Below are 20,542 nucleotides of genomic sequence, written 5' to 3' on the forward strand. Positions count from 1 at the left end.
GTGTATGATCTTCAAATCTTGTTACAGATTCAGGTATCGGAGAAATACTCTCATTGTACAACAAGTAATAATCACAATGTCCATGTCTGAATTGTGAACAACTTTTGACAAGACTGACTGAGGAGATAAAGGTTTGACTTCAGATGTATCTTGGTGTATCATAATTCTTTATCTCCCTCATCAAGAGAATTAGCTGGCTCCTGCTTTACTGGCATCATTACAGCAGCTGGCAATACTGACCAACCTTTCTGATCACTCAAGTCAAGCTGTATAAATGCTGTTTTAGCTGCAACTGACAATGTGGTTTTAGCCTCAACAGAGACTTCTGTTGCCATTGTTGTGGAAGATAATATGTCTGTTTTGGTTTCTCTGTGCACAGATTCAGACTGGACTAAGGCAGGTAAGATGCATTTGTTAATAGATGTTTCAGATTGAATAGAGTGAGGGAGAGAATCAGAAACTGGAGAAGCTGATTCATGCAAGACTGGAGGAACAAGTTCTGCTTCCAATTGATCCAGAAATTCACTGTCTGAATATATCGATTCAGGAGAATCTGCTCTTTCCTCAACAACCAATTCCTCAAGGCTAAATCCAGAGAATTCAATGTCTGAGGTGACTGATTGTGGTGACGAAGATCTATCTTCTGTGAATAGCAAATAATAATCACAACAATGTGATCTGAAATCAGGAATAGGAGAGTCAGGAGAGAGAGGCCTGTACTCATCAAATGATGTTACAGATTCAGGTGAAGATGGTCTAGACTCTGCAAACAAGAGCTCAAGGAAGGTATAACCATCTTCTGAAGTTACTGATTCTGGTGACAGGGGTCTGAATTTTGATCAAACCTCCTTCAGCTGCTTCTACAAATTCACTCTCTGACACAAAAGATTCTGGAGAATATGGTCTCACTTCAATGAAAAACTCCTCAAGATAGAAGCCAGATCCTTCAATGTCTGAAGTTACTGAAACAGGTGACGAAGATCTGCTAAACAATGACACTGCCGACTCAATTATTGTGGGTATAAATTGTGGGATTGGGGAATCAGGAGATAGAGCTCGATATTCATCATTTGAAGTGATAGAATCAGGTGAAGATGGTCTAGACTCAGCAACCAAGAGCTCAAGGAAGGAATAATCACCTTCTGAAGTTACTGATTCTGGTGACCAGGGTCTGAGTTTCATTAGACCTCTTTCAACTGACTCAACAAATTCACTATCTGATATAAATGATTCAGGTGAATCTGCTCTGTCGTCAGCAAACAGTTCCTCAAGACAGAACTCAGAGAATTCAATATCTGAAGTTACTGATTCTGGTGATGAACATCTACTTCCAGTGAAAGATAAATAACAATCGCAACATTGAGGCATGAAGTGAGGAACTGGAGAGTCAGGAGAGAGGAGCCTGTACTCATCAAATGATGCAACAGACTCTGGAGAGGATGGCCTAGACTCGGAAAACAAGAGCTCAAGGAAGGTAAAGTCCCCTTCTGAAGTAATTGAGTCTGGTGAGAGTGGTCTATACTCAGATAGGCTACTTTGATCTGTCACTGTAAATGCACTATCTGAAGGGGAATCTGGTCGGTACAAACCACAATATTCAAGGTCTGAAGTTACAGACAAAGGTGATGTAGACCTACACACATCGTACAACAAATAATAATCACAATGTCCAGGTCTGGATTGTGTATTAGGTGAGTCAGGAGAAAGAGGTCTATGATCTTCAAATCTTGTTTCAGATTCAGGTATCGGAGAAATACTCTCATTGTACAACAAATAATAATCACAATGTCCATGTCTGAATTGTGAACAACTTTCTGACAAGACTGACTGAGGAGATAAAGGTTTGACTTCAGATGTATCTTGGTGTATCATACTGCCTTTATCTCCCTCATCAAGAGAATTAGCTGGCTCCTGCTTTACTGGCATCATTACAGCAGCTGGCAATACTGACCAACCTTTCTGATCACTCAAGTCAAGCTGTATAAATGCTGTTTTAGCTGCAACTGACAATGTGGTTTTAGCCTCAACAGAGACTTCTGTTGCCATTGTTGTGGAAGATAATATGTCTGTTTTGGTTTCTCTGTGCACAGATTCAGACTGGACTAAGGCAGGTAAGATGCATTTGTTAATAGATGTTTCAGATTGAATAGAGTGAGGGAGAGAATCAGAAACTGGAGAAGCTGATTCATGCAAGACTGGAGGAACAAGTTCTGCTTCCAATTGATCCAGAAATTCACTGTCTGAATATATCGATTCAGGAGAATCTGCTCTTTCCTCAACAACCAATTCCTCAAGGCTAAATCCAGAGAATTCAATGTCTGAGGTGACTGATTGTGGTGACGAAGATCTATCTTCTGTGAATAGCAAATAATAATCACAACAATGTGATCTGAAATCAGGAATAGGAGAGTCAGGAGAGAGAGGCCTGTACTCATTTAACGACGTTATAGATTCAGGTGAAGATGGTCTAGACTCTGCAAACAAGAGCTCAAGGAAGGTATAACCATCTTCTGATGTTATTGATTCTGGCGACAGGGGTCTGAATTTGATAAAACCTCCTTCAGCTGCTTCTACAATTATTTCACTCTCTGACACAAAAGATTCTGGAGAATATGGCCTCTCTTCATTGACAAAATCCTCAAGATAGAAGCCAGATCCTTCAATGTCTGAAGTTACTGAAATAGGTGACGAAGATCTGCTAAACAATGACACTGCCGACTCAATTATTGTGGGTCTAAATTGTGGGATTGGGGAATCAGGAGATAGAGCTCGATATTCATCATTTGAAGTGATAGAATCAGGTGAAGATGGTCTAGACTCAGCAACCAAGAGCTCAAGGAAGGTATAATCACCTTCTGAAGTTACTGAATCTGGTGACCAGGGTCTGAGTTTCATTAGACCTCTTTCAACTGACTCAACAAATTCACTCTCTGATATAAATGATTCAGGTGAATCTGCTCTGTCTTCAGCAAACAGTTCCTCAAGACAGAACTCAGAGAATTCAATATCTGAAGTTACTGATTCTGGTGATGAACATCTACTTCCAGTGAAAGATAAATAACAATCGCAACATTGAGGCATGAAGTGAGGAACTGGAGAGTCAGGAGAGAGGAGCCTGTACTCATCAAATGATGCAACAGACTCTGGAGAGGATGGCCTAGACTCGGAAAACAAGAGCTCAAGGAAGGTAAAGTCCCCTTCTGAAGTAATTGAGTCTGGTGAGAGTGGTCTATACTCAGATAGGCTACTTTGATCTGTCACTGTAAATGCACTATCTGAAGGGGAATCTGGTCGGTACAAACCACAATATTCAAGGTCTGAAGTTACAGACAAAGGTGATGTAGACCTACACACATCGTACAACAAATAATAATCACAATGTCCAGGTCTGGATTGTGTATTAGGTGAGTCAGGAGAAAGAGGTCTATGATCTTCAAATCTTGTTTCAGATTCAGGTATCGGAGAAATACTCTCATTGTACAACAAGTAATAATCACAATGTCCATGTCTGAATTGTGAACAACTTTCTGACAAGACTGACTGAGGAGATAAAGGTTTGACTTCAGATGTATCTTGGTGTATCATACTGCCTTTATCTCCCTCATCAAGAGAATTAGCTGGCTCCTGCTTTACTGGCATCATTACAGCAGCTGGCAATACTGACCAACCTTTCTGATCACTCAAGTCAAGCTGTATAAATGCTGTTTTAGCTGCAACTGACAATGTGGTTTTAGCCTCAACAGAGACTTCTGTTGCCATTGTTGTGGAAGATAATATGTCTGTTTTGGTTTCTCTGTGCACAGATTCAGACTGGACTAAGGCAGGTAAGATGCATTTGTTAATAGATGTTTCAGATTGAATAGAGTGAGGGAGAGAATCAGAAACTGGAGAAGCTGATTCATGCAAGACTGGAGGAACAAGTTCTGCTTCCAATTGATCCAGAAATTCACTGTCTGAATATATCGATTCAGGAGAATCTGCTCTTTCCTCAACAACCAATTCCTCAAGGCTAAATCCAGAGAATTCAATGTCTGAGGTGACTGATTGTGGTGACGAAGATCTATCTTCTGTGAATAGCAAATAATAATCACAACAATGTGAACTGAAATCAGGAATAGGAGAGTCAGGAGAGAGAGGCCTGTACTCATCAAATGATGTTACAGATTCAGGTGAAGATGGTCTAGACTCTGCAAACAAGAGCTCAAGGAAGGTATAACCATCTTCTGAAGTTACTGATTCTGGTGACAGGGGTCTGAATTTGATGAAACCTCCTTCAGCTGCTTCTACAAATTCACTCTCTGACACAAAAGATTCTGGAGAATATGGCCTCTCTTCATTGACAAAATCCTCAAGATAGAAGCCAGATCCTTCAATGTCTGAAGTTACTGAAATAGGTGACGAAGATCTGCTAAACAATGACACTGCCGACTCAATTATTGTGGGTCTAAATGTGGGATTGGGGAATCAGGAGATAGAGCTCGATATTCATCATTTGAAGTGATAGAATCAGGTGAAGATGGTCTAGACTCAGCAACCAAGAGCTCAAGGAAGGTATAATCACCTTCTGAAGTTACTGAATCTGGTGACAAGGGTCTGAGTTTCATTAGACCTCTTTCAACTGACTCAACAAATTCACTCTCTGATATAAATGATTCAGGTGAATCTGCTCTGTCTTCAGCAAACAGTTCCTCAAGACAGAACTCAGAGAATTCAATATCTGAAGTTACTGATTCTGGTGATGAACATCTACTTCCAGTGAAAGATAAATAACAATCGCAACATTGAGGCATGAAGTGAGGAACTGGAGAGTCAGGAGAGAGGGGCCTGTACTCATCAAATGATGTTACAGATTCAGGTGAAGATGGTCTAGACTCTGCAAACAAGAGCTCAAGGAAGGTATAACCATCTTCTGATGTTATTGATTCTGGTGACAGGGGTCTGAATTTTATCAAACCTCCTTCAGCTGCTTCTACAAATTCATTCTCTGGCACAAAAGATTCTGGAGAATATGGTCTCTCTTCTTTGAAAAATTCCTCAAAATAGAAGCCAGATCCTTCAATGTCTGAAGTTACTGAAATAGGTGATGAAGATCGGCTAAAGAATGACGACACTGACGGCTCAATTATTGTGGGTATAAATTGTGGGATTGGGGAATCAGGAGATAGAGCTCGATATTCATCAATTGAAGTAGTAGAATCACGTGAAGATGGTCTAGACTCAGCAACCAAGAGCTCAAGGAAGGTATAATCACCTTCTGAAGTTACTGATTCTGGTGACCAGGGTCTGAGTTTCATTAGACCTCTTTCAACTGACTCAACAAATTCACTCTCTGATATAAATGATTCAGGTGAATCTGCTCTGTCTTCAGCAAACAGTTCCTCAAGACAGAACCCAGAGAATTCAATATCTGAAGTTACTGATTCTGGTGATGAACATCTACTTCCACTGAAAGATAAATAACAATCGCAACATTGAGGCATGAAGTGAGGAACTGGAGAGTCAGGAGAGAGGAGCCTGTACTCATCAAATGATGCAACAGACTCTGGAGAGGATGGCCTAGACTCGGAAAACAAGAGCTCAAGGAAGGTAAAGTCCCCTTCTGAAGTCATTGAGTCTGGTGAGAGTGGTCTATACTCAGATAGGCTACTTTGATCTGTCACTGTAAATTCACTATCTGAAGGGGAATCTGGTCGGTACAAACCACAATATTCAAGGTCTGAAGTTACAGACAAAGGTGATGTAGACCTACACACATCGTACAACAAATAATAATCACAATGTCCAGGTCTGGATTGTGTATTAGGTGAGTCAGGAGAAAGAGGTCTATGATCTTCAAATCTTGTTTCAGATTCAGGTATCGGAGAAATACTCTCATTGTACAACAAATAATAATCACAATGTCCATGTCTGAATTGTGAACAACTTTCTGAAAAGACTGACTGACTGAGGAGATAAAGGTTTGACTTCAGATGTATCTTGGTGTATCATACTGCCTTTATCTCCCTCATCAAGAGAATTAGCTGGCTCCTGCTTTACTGGCATCATTACAGCAGCTGGCAATACTGACCAACCATTTCTGATCACTCAAGTCGAGCTGTATAAATGCTGTTTTAGCTGCAACTGGTAATGTGGTTTTAGCAACAACAGAGACTTCTGTTGCCATTGTTGTGGAAGATAATATGTCTGTTTTGGTTTCTCTGTGCACAGATTTAGACTGGACTAAGGCAGGTAAGATGCATTTGTTAATAGATGTTTCAGATTGAATAGAGTGAGGGAGAGAATCAGAAACTGGAGAAGCTGATTCATGCAAGACTGGAGGAACAAGTTCTGCTTCCAATTGATCCAGAAATTCACTGTCTGAATATATCGATTCAGGAGAATCTGCTCTTTCCTCAACAACCAATTCCTCAAGGCTAAATCCAGAGAATTCAATGTCTGAGGTGACTGATTGTGGTGACGAAGATCTATCTTCTGTGAATAGCAAATAATAATCACAACAATGTGATCTGAAATCAGGAATAGGAGAGTCAGGAGAGAGAGGCCTGTACTCATTCAAATGATGTTACAGATTCAGGTGAAGATGGTCTAGACTCTGCAAACAAGAGCTCAAGGAAGGTATAACCATCTTCTGAAGTTACTGATTCTGGTGACAGGGGTCTGAATTTGATCAAACCTCCTTCAGCTGCTTCTACAAATTCACTCTCTGACACAAAAGATTCTGGAGAATATGGTCTCTCTTCATTGAAAAATCCTCAAGATAGAAGCCAGATCCTTCAATGTCTGAAGTTACTGAAATAGGTGATGAAGATCTGCTAAAGAATGACGACACTGACGGCTCAATTATTGTGGGTCTAAATTGTGGGATTGGGGAATCAGGAGATAGAGCTCGATATTCGTCATTTGAAGTAATAGAATCAGGTGAAGATGGTCTAGACTCAGAAACCAAGATCTCAAGGAAGGTATAATCACCTTCTGAAGTTACTGATTCTGGTGACAAGGGTCTGAGTTTAATTAGACCTCTTTCAACTGACTCAACAAATTCACTCTCTGATATAAATGATTCAGGTGAATCTGCTCTGTCTTCAGCAAACAGTTCCTCAAGACAGAACTCAGAGAATTCAATATCTGAAGTTACTGATTCTGGTGATGAACATCTACTTCCAGTGAAAGATAAATAACAATCGCAACATTGAGGCATGAAGTGAGGAACTGGAGAGTCAGGAGAGAGGAGCCTGTACTCATCAAATGATGCAACAGACTCTGGAGAGGATGGCCTAGACTCAGAAAACAAGAGCTCAAGGAAGGTAAAGTCCCCTTCTGAAGTAATTGAGTCTGGTGAGAGTGGTCTATACTCAGATAGGCTACTTTGATCTGTCACTGTAAATGCACTATCTGAAGGGGAATCTGGTCGGTACAAACCACAATATTCAAGGTCTGAAGTTCAGACAAAGGTGATGTAGACCTACACACATCGTACAACAAATAATAATCACAATGTCCAGGTCTGGATTGTGTATTAGGTGAGTCAGGAGAAAGAGGTCTATGATCTTCAAATCTTGTTTCAGATTCAGGTATCGGAGAAATACTCTCATTGTACAACAAGTAATAATCACAATGTCCATGTCTGAATTGTGAACAACTTTCTGACAAGACTGACTGAGGAGATAAAGGTTTGACTTCAGATGTATCTTGGTGTATCATACTGCCTTTATCTCCCTCATCAAGAGAATTAGCTGGCTCCTGCTTTACTGGCATCATTACAGCAGCTGGCAATACTGACCAACCTTTCTGATCACTCAAGTCAAGCTGTATAAATGCTGTTTTAGCTGCAACTGACAATGTGGTTTTAGCCTCAACAGAGACTTCTGTTGCCATTGTTGTGGAAGATAATATGTCTGTTTTGGTTTCTCTGTGCACAGATTCAGACTGGACTAAGGCAGGTAAGATGCATTTGTTAATAGATGTTTCAGATTGAATAGAGTGAGGGAGAGAATCAGAAACTGGAGAAGCTGATTCATGCAAGACTGGAGGAACAAGTTCTGCTTCCAATTGATCCAGAAATTCACTGTCTGAATATATCGATTCAGGAGAATCTGCTCTTTCCTCAACAACCAATTCCTCAAGGCTAAATCCAGAGAATTCAATGTCTGAGGTGACTGATTGTGGTGACGAAGATCTATCTTCTGTGAATAGCAAATAATAATCACAACAATGTGATCTGAACTCAGGAATAGGAGAGTCAGGAGAGAGAGGCCTGTACTCATCAAATGATGTTACAGATTCAGGTGAAGATGGTCTAGACTCTGCAAACAAGAGCTCAAGGAAGGTATAACCATCTTCTGAAGTTACTGATTCTGGTGACAGGGGTCTGAATTTGATCAAACCTCCTTCAGCTGCTTCTACAAATTCACTCTCTGACACAAAAGATTCTGGAGAATATGGCCTCTCTTCATTGACAAAATCCTCAAGATAGAAGCCAGATCCTTCAATGTCTGAAGTTACTGAAATAGCAGACGAAGATCTGCTAAACAATGACACTGACGACTCAATTATTGTGGGTCTAAATTGTGGGATTGGGGAATCAGGAGATAGAGCTCGATATTCGTCATTTGAAGTGATAGAATCAGGTGAAGATGGTCTAGACTCAGCAACAAAGAGCTCAAGGAAGGTATAATCACCTTCTGAAGTTACTGAATCTGGTGACCAGGGTCTGAGTTTCATTAGACCTCTTTCAACTGACTCAACAAATTCACTCTCTGATATAAATGATTCAGGTGAATCTGCTCTGTCTTCAGCAAACAGTTCCTCAAGACAGAACTCAGAGAATTCAATATCTGAAGTTACTGATTCTGGTGATGAACATCTACTTCCAGTGAAAGATAAATAACAATCGCAACATTGAGGCATGAAGTGAGGAACTGGAGAGTCAGGAGAGAGGAGCCTGTACTCATCAAATGATGCAACAGACTCTGGAGAGGATGGCCTAGACTCAGAAAACAAGAGCTCAAGGAAGGTAAAGTCCCCTTCTGAAGTAATTGAGTCTGGTGAGAGTGGTCTATACTCAGCTAGGCTACTTTGATCTGTCACTGTAAATGCACTATCTGAAGGGGAATCTGGTCGGTACAAACCACAATATTCAAGGTCTGAAGTTACAGACAAAGGTGATGTAGACCTACACACATCGTACAACAAATAATAATCACAATGTCCAGGTCTGAATTGTGTATTAGGTGAGTCAGGAGAAAGAGGTGTATGATCTTCAAATCTTGTTTCAGATTCAGGTATCGGAGAAATACTCTCATTGTACAACAAGTAATAATCACAATGTCCATGTCTGAATTGTGAACAACTTTCTGACAAGACTGACTGAGGAGATAAAGGTTTGACTTCAGATGTATCTTGGTGTATCATACTGCCTTTATCTCCCTCATCAAGAGAATTAGCTGGCTCCTGCTTTACTGGCATCATTACAGCAGCTGGCAATACTGACCAACCTTTCTGATCACTCAAGTCAAGCTGTATAAATGCTGTTTTAGCTGCAACTGACAATGTGGTTTTAGCCTCAACAGAGACTTCTGTTGCCATTGTTGTGGAAGATAATATGTCTGTTTTGGTTTCTCTGTGCACAGATTCAGACTGGACTAAGGCAGGTAAGATGCATTTGTTAATAGATGTTTCAGATTGAATAGAGTGAGGGAGAGAATCAGAAACTGGAGAAGCTGATTCATGCAAGACTGGAGGAACAAGTTCTGCTTCCAATTGATCCAGAAATTCACTGTCTGAATATATCGATTCAGGAGAATCTGCTCTTTCCTCAACAACCAATTCCTCAAGGCTAAATCCAGAGAATTCAATGTCTGAGGTGACTGATTGTGGTGACGAAGATCTATCTTCTGTGAATAGCAAATAATAATCACAACAATGTGAACTGAAATCAGGAATAGGAGAGTCAGGAGAGAGAGGCCTGTACTCATTTAACGATGTTATACATTCAGGTGAAGATGGTCTAGACTCTGCAAACAAGAGCTCAAGGAAGGTATAACCATCTTCTGAAGTTACTGATTCTGGTGACAGGGGTCTGAATTTGATGAAACCTCCTTCAGCTGCTTCTACAAATTCACTCTCTGACACAAAAGATTCTGGAGAATATGGCCTCTCTTCATTGACAAAATCCTCAAGATAGAAGCCAGATCCTTCAATGTCTGAAGTTACTGAAATAGGTGACAAAGATCTGCTAAACAATGACACTGACGACTCAATTATTGTGGGTCTAAATTGTGGGATTGGGGAATCAGGAGATAGAGCTCGATATTCGTCATTTGAAGTGATAGAATCAGGTGAAGATGGTCTAGACTCAGCAACAAAGAGCTCAAGGAAGGTATAATCACCTTCTGAAGTTACTGAATCTGGTGACCAGGGTCTGAGTTTCATTAGACCTCTTTCAACTGACTCAACAAATTCACTCTCTGATATAAATGATTCAGGTGAATCTGCTCTGTCTTCAGCAAACAGTTCCTCAAGACAGAACTCAGAGAATTCAATATCTGAAGTTACTGATTCTGGTGATGAACATCTACTTCCAGTGAAAGACAAATAACAATCGCAACATTGAGGCATGAAGTGAGGAACTGGAGAGTCAGGAGAGAGGGGCCTGTACTCATCAAATGATGTTACAGATTCAGGTGAAGATGGTCTAGACTCTGCAAACAAGAGCTCAAGGAAGGTATAACCATCTTCTGATGTTATTGATTCTGGTGACACGGGTCTGAATTTGATCAAACCTCCTTCAGTTGCTTCTATGAATTCACTCTCTGGCACAAAAGATTCTGGAGAATATGGTCTCTCTTCTTTGAAAAATTCCTCGAAATAGAAGCCAGATCCTTCAATGTCTGAAGTTACTGAAATAGGTGACGAAGATCGGCTAAAGAATGACGACACTGACGGCTCAATTATTGTTGGTCTAAATTGTGGGATTGGGGAATCAGGAGATAGAGCTCGATATTCATCTTTTGAAGTAGTAGAATCACGTGAAGATGGTCTAGACTCAGCAACCAAGAGCTCAAGGAAGGTATAATCACCTTCTGAAGTTACTGATTCTGGTGACCAGGGTCTGAGTTTCATTAGACCTCTTTCAACTGACTCAACAAATTCACTCTCTGATATAAATGATTCAGGTGAATCTGCTCTGTCTTCAGCAAACAGTTCCTCAAGACAGAACTCAGAGAATTCAATATCTGAAGTTACTGATTCTGGTGATGAACATCTACTTCCAGTGAAAGATAAATAACAATCGCAACATTGAGGCATGAAGTGAGGAACTGGAGAGTCAGGAGAGAGGAGCCTGTACTCATCAAATGATGCAACAGACTCTGGAGAGGATGGCCTAGACTCGGAAAACAAGAGCTCAAGGAAGGTAAAGTCCCCTTCTGAAGTATTGAGTCTGGTGAGAGTGGTCTATACTCAGATAGGCTACTTTGATCTGTCACTGTAAATGCACTATCTGAAGGGGAATCTGGTCGGTACAAACCACAATATTCAAGGTCTGAAGTTACAGACAAAGGTGATGTAGACCTACACACATCGTACAACAAATAATAATCACAATGTCCAGGTCTGGATTGTGTATTAGGTGAGTCAGGAGAAAGAGGTGTATGATCTTCAAATCTTGTTACAGATTCAGGTATCGGAGAAATACTCCCATCGTACAACAAATAATAATCACAATGTCCATGTCTGAATTGTGAACCACTTTTTGAAAAGACTGACGCAGGAGGTAAAGTATTGACATCAGATGTATCTGGGTGTTTCAAATTGTATTCATCTACTTCATCAAGAGAATTAGCTGGCTCCTGGTTAACTGGCATCATTACAGTGACTGGTAATAACGACAAACATTTCTCATCACTCAAGTCAAGCTGTATAAATGCTGTTTTAGCTGCAACTGGCAATGTGGTTTTAGCCTCAACAGAGTCTTCTGTTGCAATTGTTGCGGTAGATAATAGGCCTGTTTTGGTTTCTCTGTGCACAGATTCAGACTGGACTAATGCAGGTGAGATTAATTTGTTGATAGATGTTTCAGATTGAATAGAGTGAGGGAGAGAATCAGAAACTGGAGAAGCTGATTCATGCAAAACTGTAACAAGTTCTGCTTCCAAATGATCCTGAAACTCACTGTCTGAATATATTGATTCAGGAGAAGCTGCTCTGTCCTCAGCAATCAATTCCTCAAGGCTAAATCCAGAGAATTCAATGTCTGAGGTGACTGATTGTGGTGACGAAGATCTATCTTCTGTGAATAGCAAATAATAATCACAACAATGTGATCTGAAATCAGGAATAGGAGAGTCTGGAGAGAGAGGCCTGTACTCATCAAATGATGTTACAGATTCAGGTGAAGATGGTCTACATTCTGCAAACAAGAACTCAAGGAAGGTATAACCATCTTCTGAAGTTACCGATTCTGGTGACAGGGGTCTGAATTTTATCAAACCTCCTTCAGCTGCTTCTACAAATTCACTCTCTGACACAAAAGATTCTGGAGAATATGGTCTCACTTCAATGAAAAATTCCTCAAGATAGAAGCCAGATCCTTCAATGTCTGAAGTTACTGAAACAGGTGACGAAGATCTGCTAAACAATGACACTGCCGACTCAATTATTGTGGGTATAAATTGTGGGATTGGGGAATCAGGAGATAGAGCTCGATATTCATAATTTGAAGTGATAGAATCAGGTGAAGATGGTCTAGACTCAGCAAACAAGAGCTCAAGGAAGGTATAACCATCTTCTGATGTTATTGATTCTGGTGACACGGGTCTGAATTTGATCAAACCTCCTTCAGTTGCTTCTATGAATTCACTCTCTGGCACAAAAGATTTTGGAGAATATGGTCTCTCTTCTTTGAAAAATTCCTCGAAATAGAAGCCAGATCCTTCAATGTCTGAAGTTACTGAAATAGGTGACGAAGATCGGCTAAAGAATGACGACACTGACGGCTCAATTATTGTTGGTCTAAATTGTGGGATTGGGGAATCAGGAGATAGAGCTCGATATTCATCTTTTGAAGTAGTAGAATCACGTGAAGATGGTCTAGACTCAGCAACCAAGAGCTCAAGGAAGGAATAATCACCTTCTGAAGTTACTGATTCTGGTGACAAGGGTCTGAGTTTCATTAGACTTCTTTCAACTGACTCAACAAATTCACTCTCTGATATAAATGATTCAGGTGAATCTGCTCTGTCTTCAGCAAACAGTTCCTCAAGACAGAACTCAGAGAATTCAATATCTGAAGCTACTGATTCTGGTGATGAACATCTACTTCCAGTGAAAGATAAATAACAATCGCAACATTGAGGCATGAAGTGAGGAACTGGAGAGTCAGGAGAGAGGAGCCTGTACTCATCAAATGATGCAACAGACTCTGGAGAGGATGGCCTAGACTCGGAAAACAAGAGCTCAAGGAAGGTAAAGTCCCCTTCTGAAGTAATTGAGTCTGGTGAGAGTGGTCTATACTCAGATAGGCTACTTTGATCTGTCACTGTAAATGCACTATCTGAAGGGGAATCTGGTCGGTACAAACCACAATATTCAAGGTCTGAAGTTACAGACAAAGGTGATGTAGACCTACACACATCGTACAACAAATAATAATCACAATGTCCAGGTCTGGATTGTGTATTAGGTGAGTCAGGAGAAAGAGGTGTATGATCTTCAAATCTTGTTACAGATTCAGGTATCGGAGAAATACTCCCATTGTAAAACAAATAATAATCACAATGTCCATGTCTGAATTGTGAACCACTTTTGAAAAGACTGACGCAGGAGGTAAAGTATTGACATCAGATGTATCTTGGTGTTTCATACTGCCTTTATCTACTTCATCAAGAGAATTAGCTGGCTCCTGCTTTACTGGCATCATTACACAGCTGGCAATACTGACCAACATTTCTCATCACTCAAGTCAAGCTGTATAAATGCTGTTTTAGCTGCAACTGGCAATGTGGTTTTAGCCTCAACAGAGACTTCTGTTGCCATTGTTGTGGAAGATAATATGTCTGTTTTGGTTTCTCTGTGCACAGATTCAGACTGGACTAAGGCAGGTAAGATGCATTTGTTAATAGATGTTTCAGATTGAATAGAGTGAGGGAGAGAATCAGAAACTGGAGAAGCTGATTCATGCAAGACTGGAGGAACAAGTTCTGCTTCCAATTGATCCAGAAATTCACTGTCTGAATATATCGATTCAGGAGAATCTGCTCTTTCCTCAACAACCAATTCCTCAAGGCTAAATCCAGAGAATTCAATGTCTGAGGTGACTGATTGTGGTGACGAAGATCTATCTTCTGTGAATAGCAAATAATAATCACAACAATGTGATCTGAACTCAGGAATAGGAGAGTCAGGAGAGAGAGGCCTGTACTCATCAAATGATGTTACAGATTCAGGTGAAGATGGTCTAGACTCTGTAAACAAGAGCTCAAGGAAGGTATAACCATCTTCTGAAGTTACTGATTCTGGTGACAGGGGTCTGAATTTGATGAAACCTCCTTCAGCTGCTTCTACAAATTCACTCTCTGACACAAAAGATTCTGGAGAATATGGCCTCTCTTCATTGACAAAATCCTCAAGATAGAAGCCAGATTCTTCAATGTCTGAAGTTACTGAAATAGGTGACGAAGATCTGCTAAACAATGACACTGCCGACTCAATTATTGTGGGTCTAAATTGTGGGATTGGGGAATCAGGAGATAGAGCTCGATATTCATCATTTGAAGTGATAGAATCAGGTGAAGATGGTCTAGACTCAGCAACCAAGAGCTCAAGGAAGGAATAATCACCTTCTGAAGTTACTGAATCTGGTGACCAGCGTCTGAGTTTCATTAGACCTCTTTCAACTGACTCAACAAATTCACTCTCTGATATAAATGATTCAGGTGAATCTGCTCTGTCTTCAGCAAACAGTTCCTCAAGACAGAACTCAGAGAATTCAATATCTGAAGTTACTGATTCTGGTGATGAACATCTACTTCCAGTGAAAGATAAATAACAATCGCAACATTGAGGCATGAAGTGAGGAACTGGAGAGTCAGGAGAGAGGAGCCTGTACTCATCAAATGATGCAACAGACTCTGGAGAGGATGGCCTAGACTCGGAAAACAAGAGCTCAAGGAAGGTAAAGTCCCCTTCTGAAGTAATTGAGTCTGGTGAGAGTGGTCTATACTCAGATAGGCTACTTTGATCTGTCACTGTAAATTCACTATCTGAAGGGGAATCTGGTCGGTACAAACCACAATATTCAAGGTCTGAAGTTACAGACAAAGGTGATGTAGACCTACACACATCGTACAACAAATAATAATCACAATGTCCAGGTCTGGATTGTGTATTAGGTGAGTCAGGAGAAAGAGGTGTATGATCTTCAAATCTTGTTACAGATTCAGGTATCGGAGAAATACTCCCATCGTACAACAAATAATAATCACAATGTCCATGTCTGAATTGTGAACCACTTTTTGAAAAGACTGACGCAGGAGGTAAAGTATTGACATCAGATGTATCTGGGTGTTTCAAATTGTATTCATCTACTTCATCAAGAGAATTAGCTGGCTCCTGGTTAACTGGCATCATTACAGTGACTGGTAATAACGACAAACATTTCTCATCACTCAAGTCAAGCTGTATAAATGCTGTTTTAGCTGCAACTGGCAATGTGGTTTTAGCCTCAACAGAGACTTCTGTTGCCATTGTTGTGGTAGATAATAGGCCTGTTTTGATTTCTCTGTGCACAGATTCAGACTGGACTAATGCAGGTGAGATTAATTTGTTAACAGATGTTTCAGATTGAATAGAGTGAGGGAGAGAATCAGAAACTGGAGAAGCTGATTCATGCAAGACTGGAACAAGTTCTGCTTCCAAATGATCCTGAAACTCACTGTCTGAATATATTGATTCAGGAGAATCTGCTCTGTCCTCAACAATCAAGTCATCAAGGCTAAATCCAGAGAATTCAATGTCTGAGGTGACTGATTGTGGTGACGAAGATCTATCTTCTGTGAATAGCAAATAATAATCACAACAATGTGATCTGAACTCAGGAATAGGAGAGTCAGGAGAGAGAGGCCTGTACTCATCAAATGATGTTACAGATTCAGGTGAAGATGGTCTAGACTCTGCAAACAAGAGCTCAAGGAAGGTATAACCATCTTCTGAAGTTATTGATTCTGGTGACAGGGGTCTGAATTTTATCAAACCTCCTTCAGCTGCTTCTACAAATTCATTCTCTGGCACACAAGATTCTGGAGAATATGGTCTCTCTTCTTTGAAAAATTCCTCAATATAGAAGCCAGATCCTTCAATGTCTGAAGTTACTGAAATAGGTGATGAAGATCGGCTAAAGAATGACAACACTGACGGCTCAATTATTGTGGGTCTAAATTGTGGGATTGGGGAATCAGGAGATAGAGCTCGATATTCGTCATTTGAAGTGATAGAATCAGGTGAAGATGGTCTAGACTCAGCAACAAAGAGCTCAAGGAAGGAATAATCACCTTCTGAAGTTACTGAATCTGGTGACCAGCGTCTGAGTTTCATTAGACCTCTTTCAACTGACTCAACAAATTCACTCTCTGATATAAATGATTCAGGTGAATCTGCTCTGTCTTCAGCAAACAGTTCCTCAAGACAGAACTCAGAGAATTCAATATCTGAAGCTACTGATTCTGGTGATGAACATCTACTTCCAGTGAAAGACAAATAACAATCGCAACATTGAGGCATGAAGTGAGGAACTGGAGAGTCAGGAGAGAGGAGCCTGTACTCATCAAATGATGCAACAGACTCTGGAGAGGATGGCCTAGACTCAGAAAACAAGAGCTCAAGGAAGGTAAAGTCCCCTTCTGAAGTAATTGAGTCTGGTGAGAGTGATAAATACTCAGATAGGCTACTTTGATCTGTCACTGTAAATGCACTATCTGAAGGGGAATCTGGTCGGTACAAACCACAATATTCAAGGTCTGAAGTTACAGACAAAGGTGATGTAGACCTACACACATCGTACAACAAATAATAATCACAATGTCCAGGTCTGGATTGTGTATTAGGTGAGTCAGGAGAAAGAGGTCTATGATCTTCAAATCTTGTTTCAGATTCAGGTATCGGAGAAATACTCTCATTGTACAACAAGTAATAATCACAATGTCCATGTCTGAATTGTGAACAACTTTCTGACAAGACTGACTGAGGAGATAAAGGTTTGACTTCAGATGTATCTTGGTGTATCATACTGCCTTTATCTCCCTCATCAAGAGAATTAGCTGGCTCCTGCTTTACTGGCATCATTACAGCAGCTGGCAATACTGACCAACCTTTCTGATCACTCAAGTCAAGCTGTATAAATGCTGTTTTAGCTGCAACTGACAATGTGGTTTTAGCCTCAACAGAGACTTCTGTTGCCATTGTTGTGGAAGATAATATGTCTGTTTTGGTTTCTCTGTGCACAGATTCAGACTGGACTAAGGCAGGTAAGATGCATTTGTTAATAGATGTTTCAGATTGAATAGAGTGAGGGAGAGAATCAGAAACTGGAGAAGCTGATTCATGCAAGACTGGAGGAACAAGTTCTGCTTCCAATTGATCCAGAAATTCACTGTCTGAATATATCGATTCAGGAGAATCTGCTCTTTCCTCAACAACCAATTCCTCAAGGCTAAATCCAGATAATTCAATGTCTGAGGTGACTGATTGTGGTGACGAAGATCTATCTTCTGTGAATAGCAAATAATAATCACAACAATGTGATCTGAACTCAGGAATAGGAGAGTCAGGAGAGAGAGGCCTGTACTCATCAAATGATGTTACAGATTCAGGTGAAGATGGTCTAGACTCTGCAAACAAGAACTCAAGGAAGGTATAACCATCTTCTGAAGTTACTGATTCTGGTGACAGGGGTCTGAATTTGATGAAACCTCCTTCAGCTGCTTCTACAATTTCACTCTCTGACACAAAAGATTCTGGAGAATATGGCCTCTCTTCATTGACAAAATCCTCAAGATAGAAGCCAGATCCTTCAATGTCTGAAGTTACTGAAATAGCAGACGAAGATCTGCTAAACAATGACACTGACGACTCAATTATTGTGGGTCTAAATTGTGGGATTGGGGAATCAGGAGATAGAGCTCGATATTCGTCATTTGAAGTGATAGAATCAGGTGAAGATGGTCTAGACTCAGCAACCAAGAGCTCAAGGAAGGTATAATCACCTTCTGAAGTTACTGAATCTGGTGACCAGGGTCTGAGTTTCATTAGACCTCTTTCAACTGACTCAACAAATTCACTCTCTGATATAAATGATTCAGGTGAATCTGCTCTGTCTTCAGCAAACAGTTCCTCAAGACAGAACTCAGAGAATTCAATATCTGAAGTTACTGATTCTGGTGATGAACATCTACTTCCAGTGAAAGATAAATAACAATCGCAACATTGAGGCATGAAGTGAGGAACTGGAGAGTCAGGAGAGAGGAGCCTGTACTCATCAAATGATGCAACAGACTCTGGAGAGGATGGCCTAGACTGGGAAAACAAGAGCTCAAGGAAGGAATGCTCATCTTCTGAAGTCACTGATTCTGGTGACAGGGGTCTGAATTTCAATTCACCAATTTCTATTGCCGATGAGTATTTTTTTACAGGAACTACATAATCAAGGAAGTGAGCTCTATACTGTGGAATTTGTAACATGCACGGATCTGGTGATTCCGATCGGTTTTCAGTTACTGATTCTCCATGACTTAAACTAGAGTACTCAAATTCTGATGTTACTGAGGCTGGTGAGGAGGGTCTACTTCTAGACGGATACGTTTTATATTCAGCTAACGGCAAACTAAACTCAGGAAGTGGAGAGTCGGGAGAGAAGGGCCTACAATCATCCAACAACGTATCAGATTTAGGTGAAGGTGGCCTCGTGTCAGTTAATAAATGGTCAAGATATATAAGGACTCCATCACTGTCTGAACCGAATGACTCAGGAGATCTGAGATCTGTACAGATCTGGGATCTGTGCTCAGGAAGGGACGACAACTGGATGAACTCCCATTCCATTTCTGTTTCACTATCTGGATCAGATCCCGGTGACGGTGGTCTATGTTTTGCCAAGTCTCTTTCAGCTACTGTATCTACTTCTGACAATATTGAATTAGGAGAATCAGGTCTTTCCACGGCATACAATTCCTCAAGACAGAGCTCAGAATAGTCTAGGTCTGAAGTAAAAGATTCAGGTGAAAAGGATCTATCTATTGAATCACACAGTGAACTTTCCTCAAGCACTGAGGGTGTGTGTTGAGGAGCCGGCGAGTTAGGTGAAAGCTGCCTATACTCATCCAACAAAGTAACAGACTCTGGGGAGGATGCTCTGCACTCAGTGAACAACAGATCTGCATAGCCCATCTCTGATGTCACAGCTGACCACGACAGGTGGCCAGGTGACCACGACCTATAGTTTCCTAGGATCATGATACTATCAGTCTCCGGTAAAGGTGTCTCAGGTGCAGGTGTGTCAGGTACAGGTGCCTCAGGTACAGGTGTGTCAGGTACAGGTGTTTCAGATACAGGTGTGTCATACTCAGGTACTGGGGAGTTCGGGGACAGGGTCCTACTCTCAGTCACCAATTCATACAACTCTGGCGATGGGGACCATATGTCATCAGAAAACACCTCAGAGGACACAGGGGATAGGGAACTCAGAACACTGTCTGAATGGTAAGGAGAGAAGGGTCTCCGGATAATATCGGTGTAGGAAGGGGAGAGGGGACTCCGGATGCTATCTGGGTAGTAAGGAGAGAGGGGACTCCGGGTGATATCGGTGTGGGAAGGAGAGAGGGTACCAAGAGCACTATCTGCTATCTCTGAATCACAGGAATCCTTTTTACCCTTGTATATGTCTGAAGGAGAGTATGACGGTTCTCTACTCTCTATAATGTAGGCTTTAACCTTGGATGAAAATCTAGACCCATCCGACCCGGGAGAAAGAGGCCTGCTTTCACGGAATGCCCTGGCAGAATCTGGAGACATTACCCTACGCTCGCGGAGAGGGGAGTCAGGCGAAATTGCCCTGTAGGCGCCAATGGACATTACGGACTCAGGGGATGAAAGTCTAGCTACGGTAATGAACCCTTCTTCCATGGGTAAGAGACCCCGTAGAGAGTCAGGTGACAGGCACTCCATTTCTGAATCAGGAGTCAGAGGTCTGTAGTTAGTCAGATGTGAATACAGTGTTGTGTCTTGGCCAGGGGACTGGGGGGTAACTGGCATGAACATGCCGGATGTTTTTGCCCTCACTATGACGTGATCAGGTTCTGGTCGGACAGTGATAAAGCTAGGGTGCCTGTCAGGTGAGTCACGTGTCATCGGAGTGAACTCGCTGGTTGCCGGACTTTGCTTCGGCCGAACAATGCCCTTTTGGACGGTGGTTTGCTCTACCATGCTGTAGTGAGCCATGGCACAACCCTCTCCTGGCTCGTCAATAAACGAAAGCTGTGTCTCCACCTGTGAT

At 41.2% G+C, this 20,542-nt stretch overlaps 1 protein-coding gene across 1 annotated transcript in view; it reads right to left on the bottom strand.

Moving 5' to 3' along the window:
• LOC112239785 (ankyrin-2-like) overlaps positions 1–20,542 on the bottom strand; it is a gene marked incomplete at its 5' end in the record, with an annotated part of 115,753 nt that overhangs the window by 30,138 nt on the left and 65,073 nt on the right. The gene's annotated exons all lie outside the window — the stretch shown is intronic.

Source organism: Oncorhynchus tshawytscha, unplaced genomic scaffold, assembly GCF_018296145.1.
Source record: "Oncorhynchus tshawytscha isolate Ot180627B unplaced genomic scaffold, Otsh_v2.0 Un_contig_6808_pilon_pilon, whole genome shotgun sequence".
Lineage (NCBI taxonomy): Eukaryota > Metazoa > Chordata > Actinopteri > Salmoniformes > Salmonidae > Oncorhynchus > Oncorhynchus tshawytscha.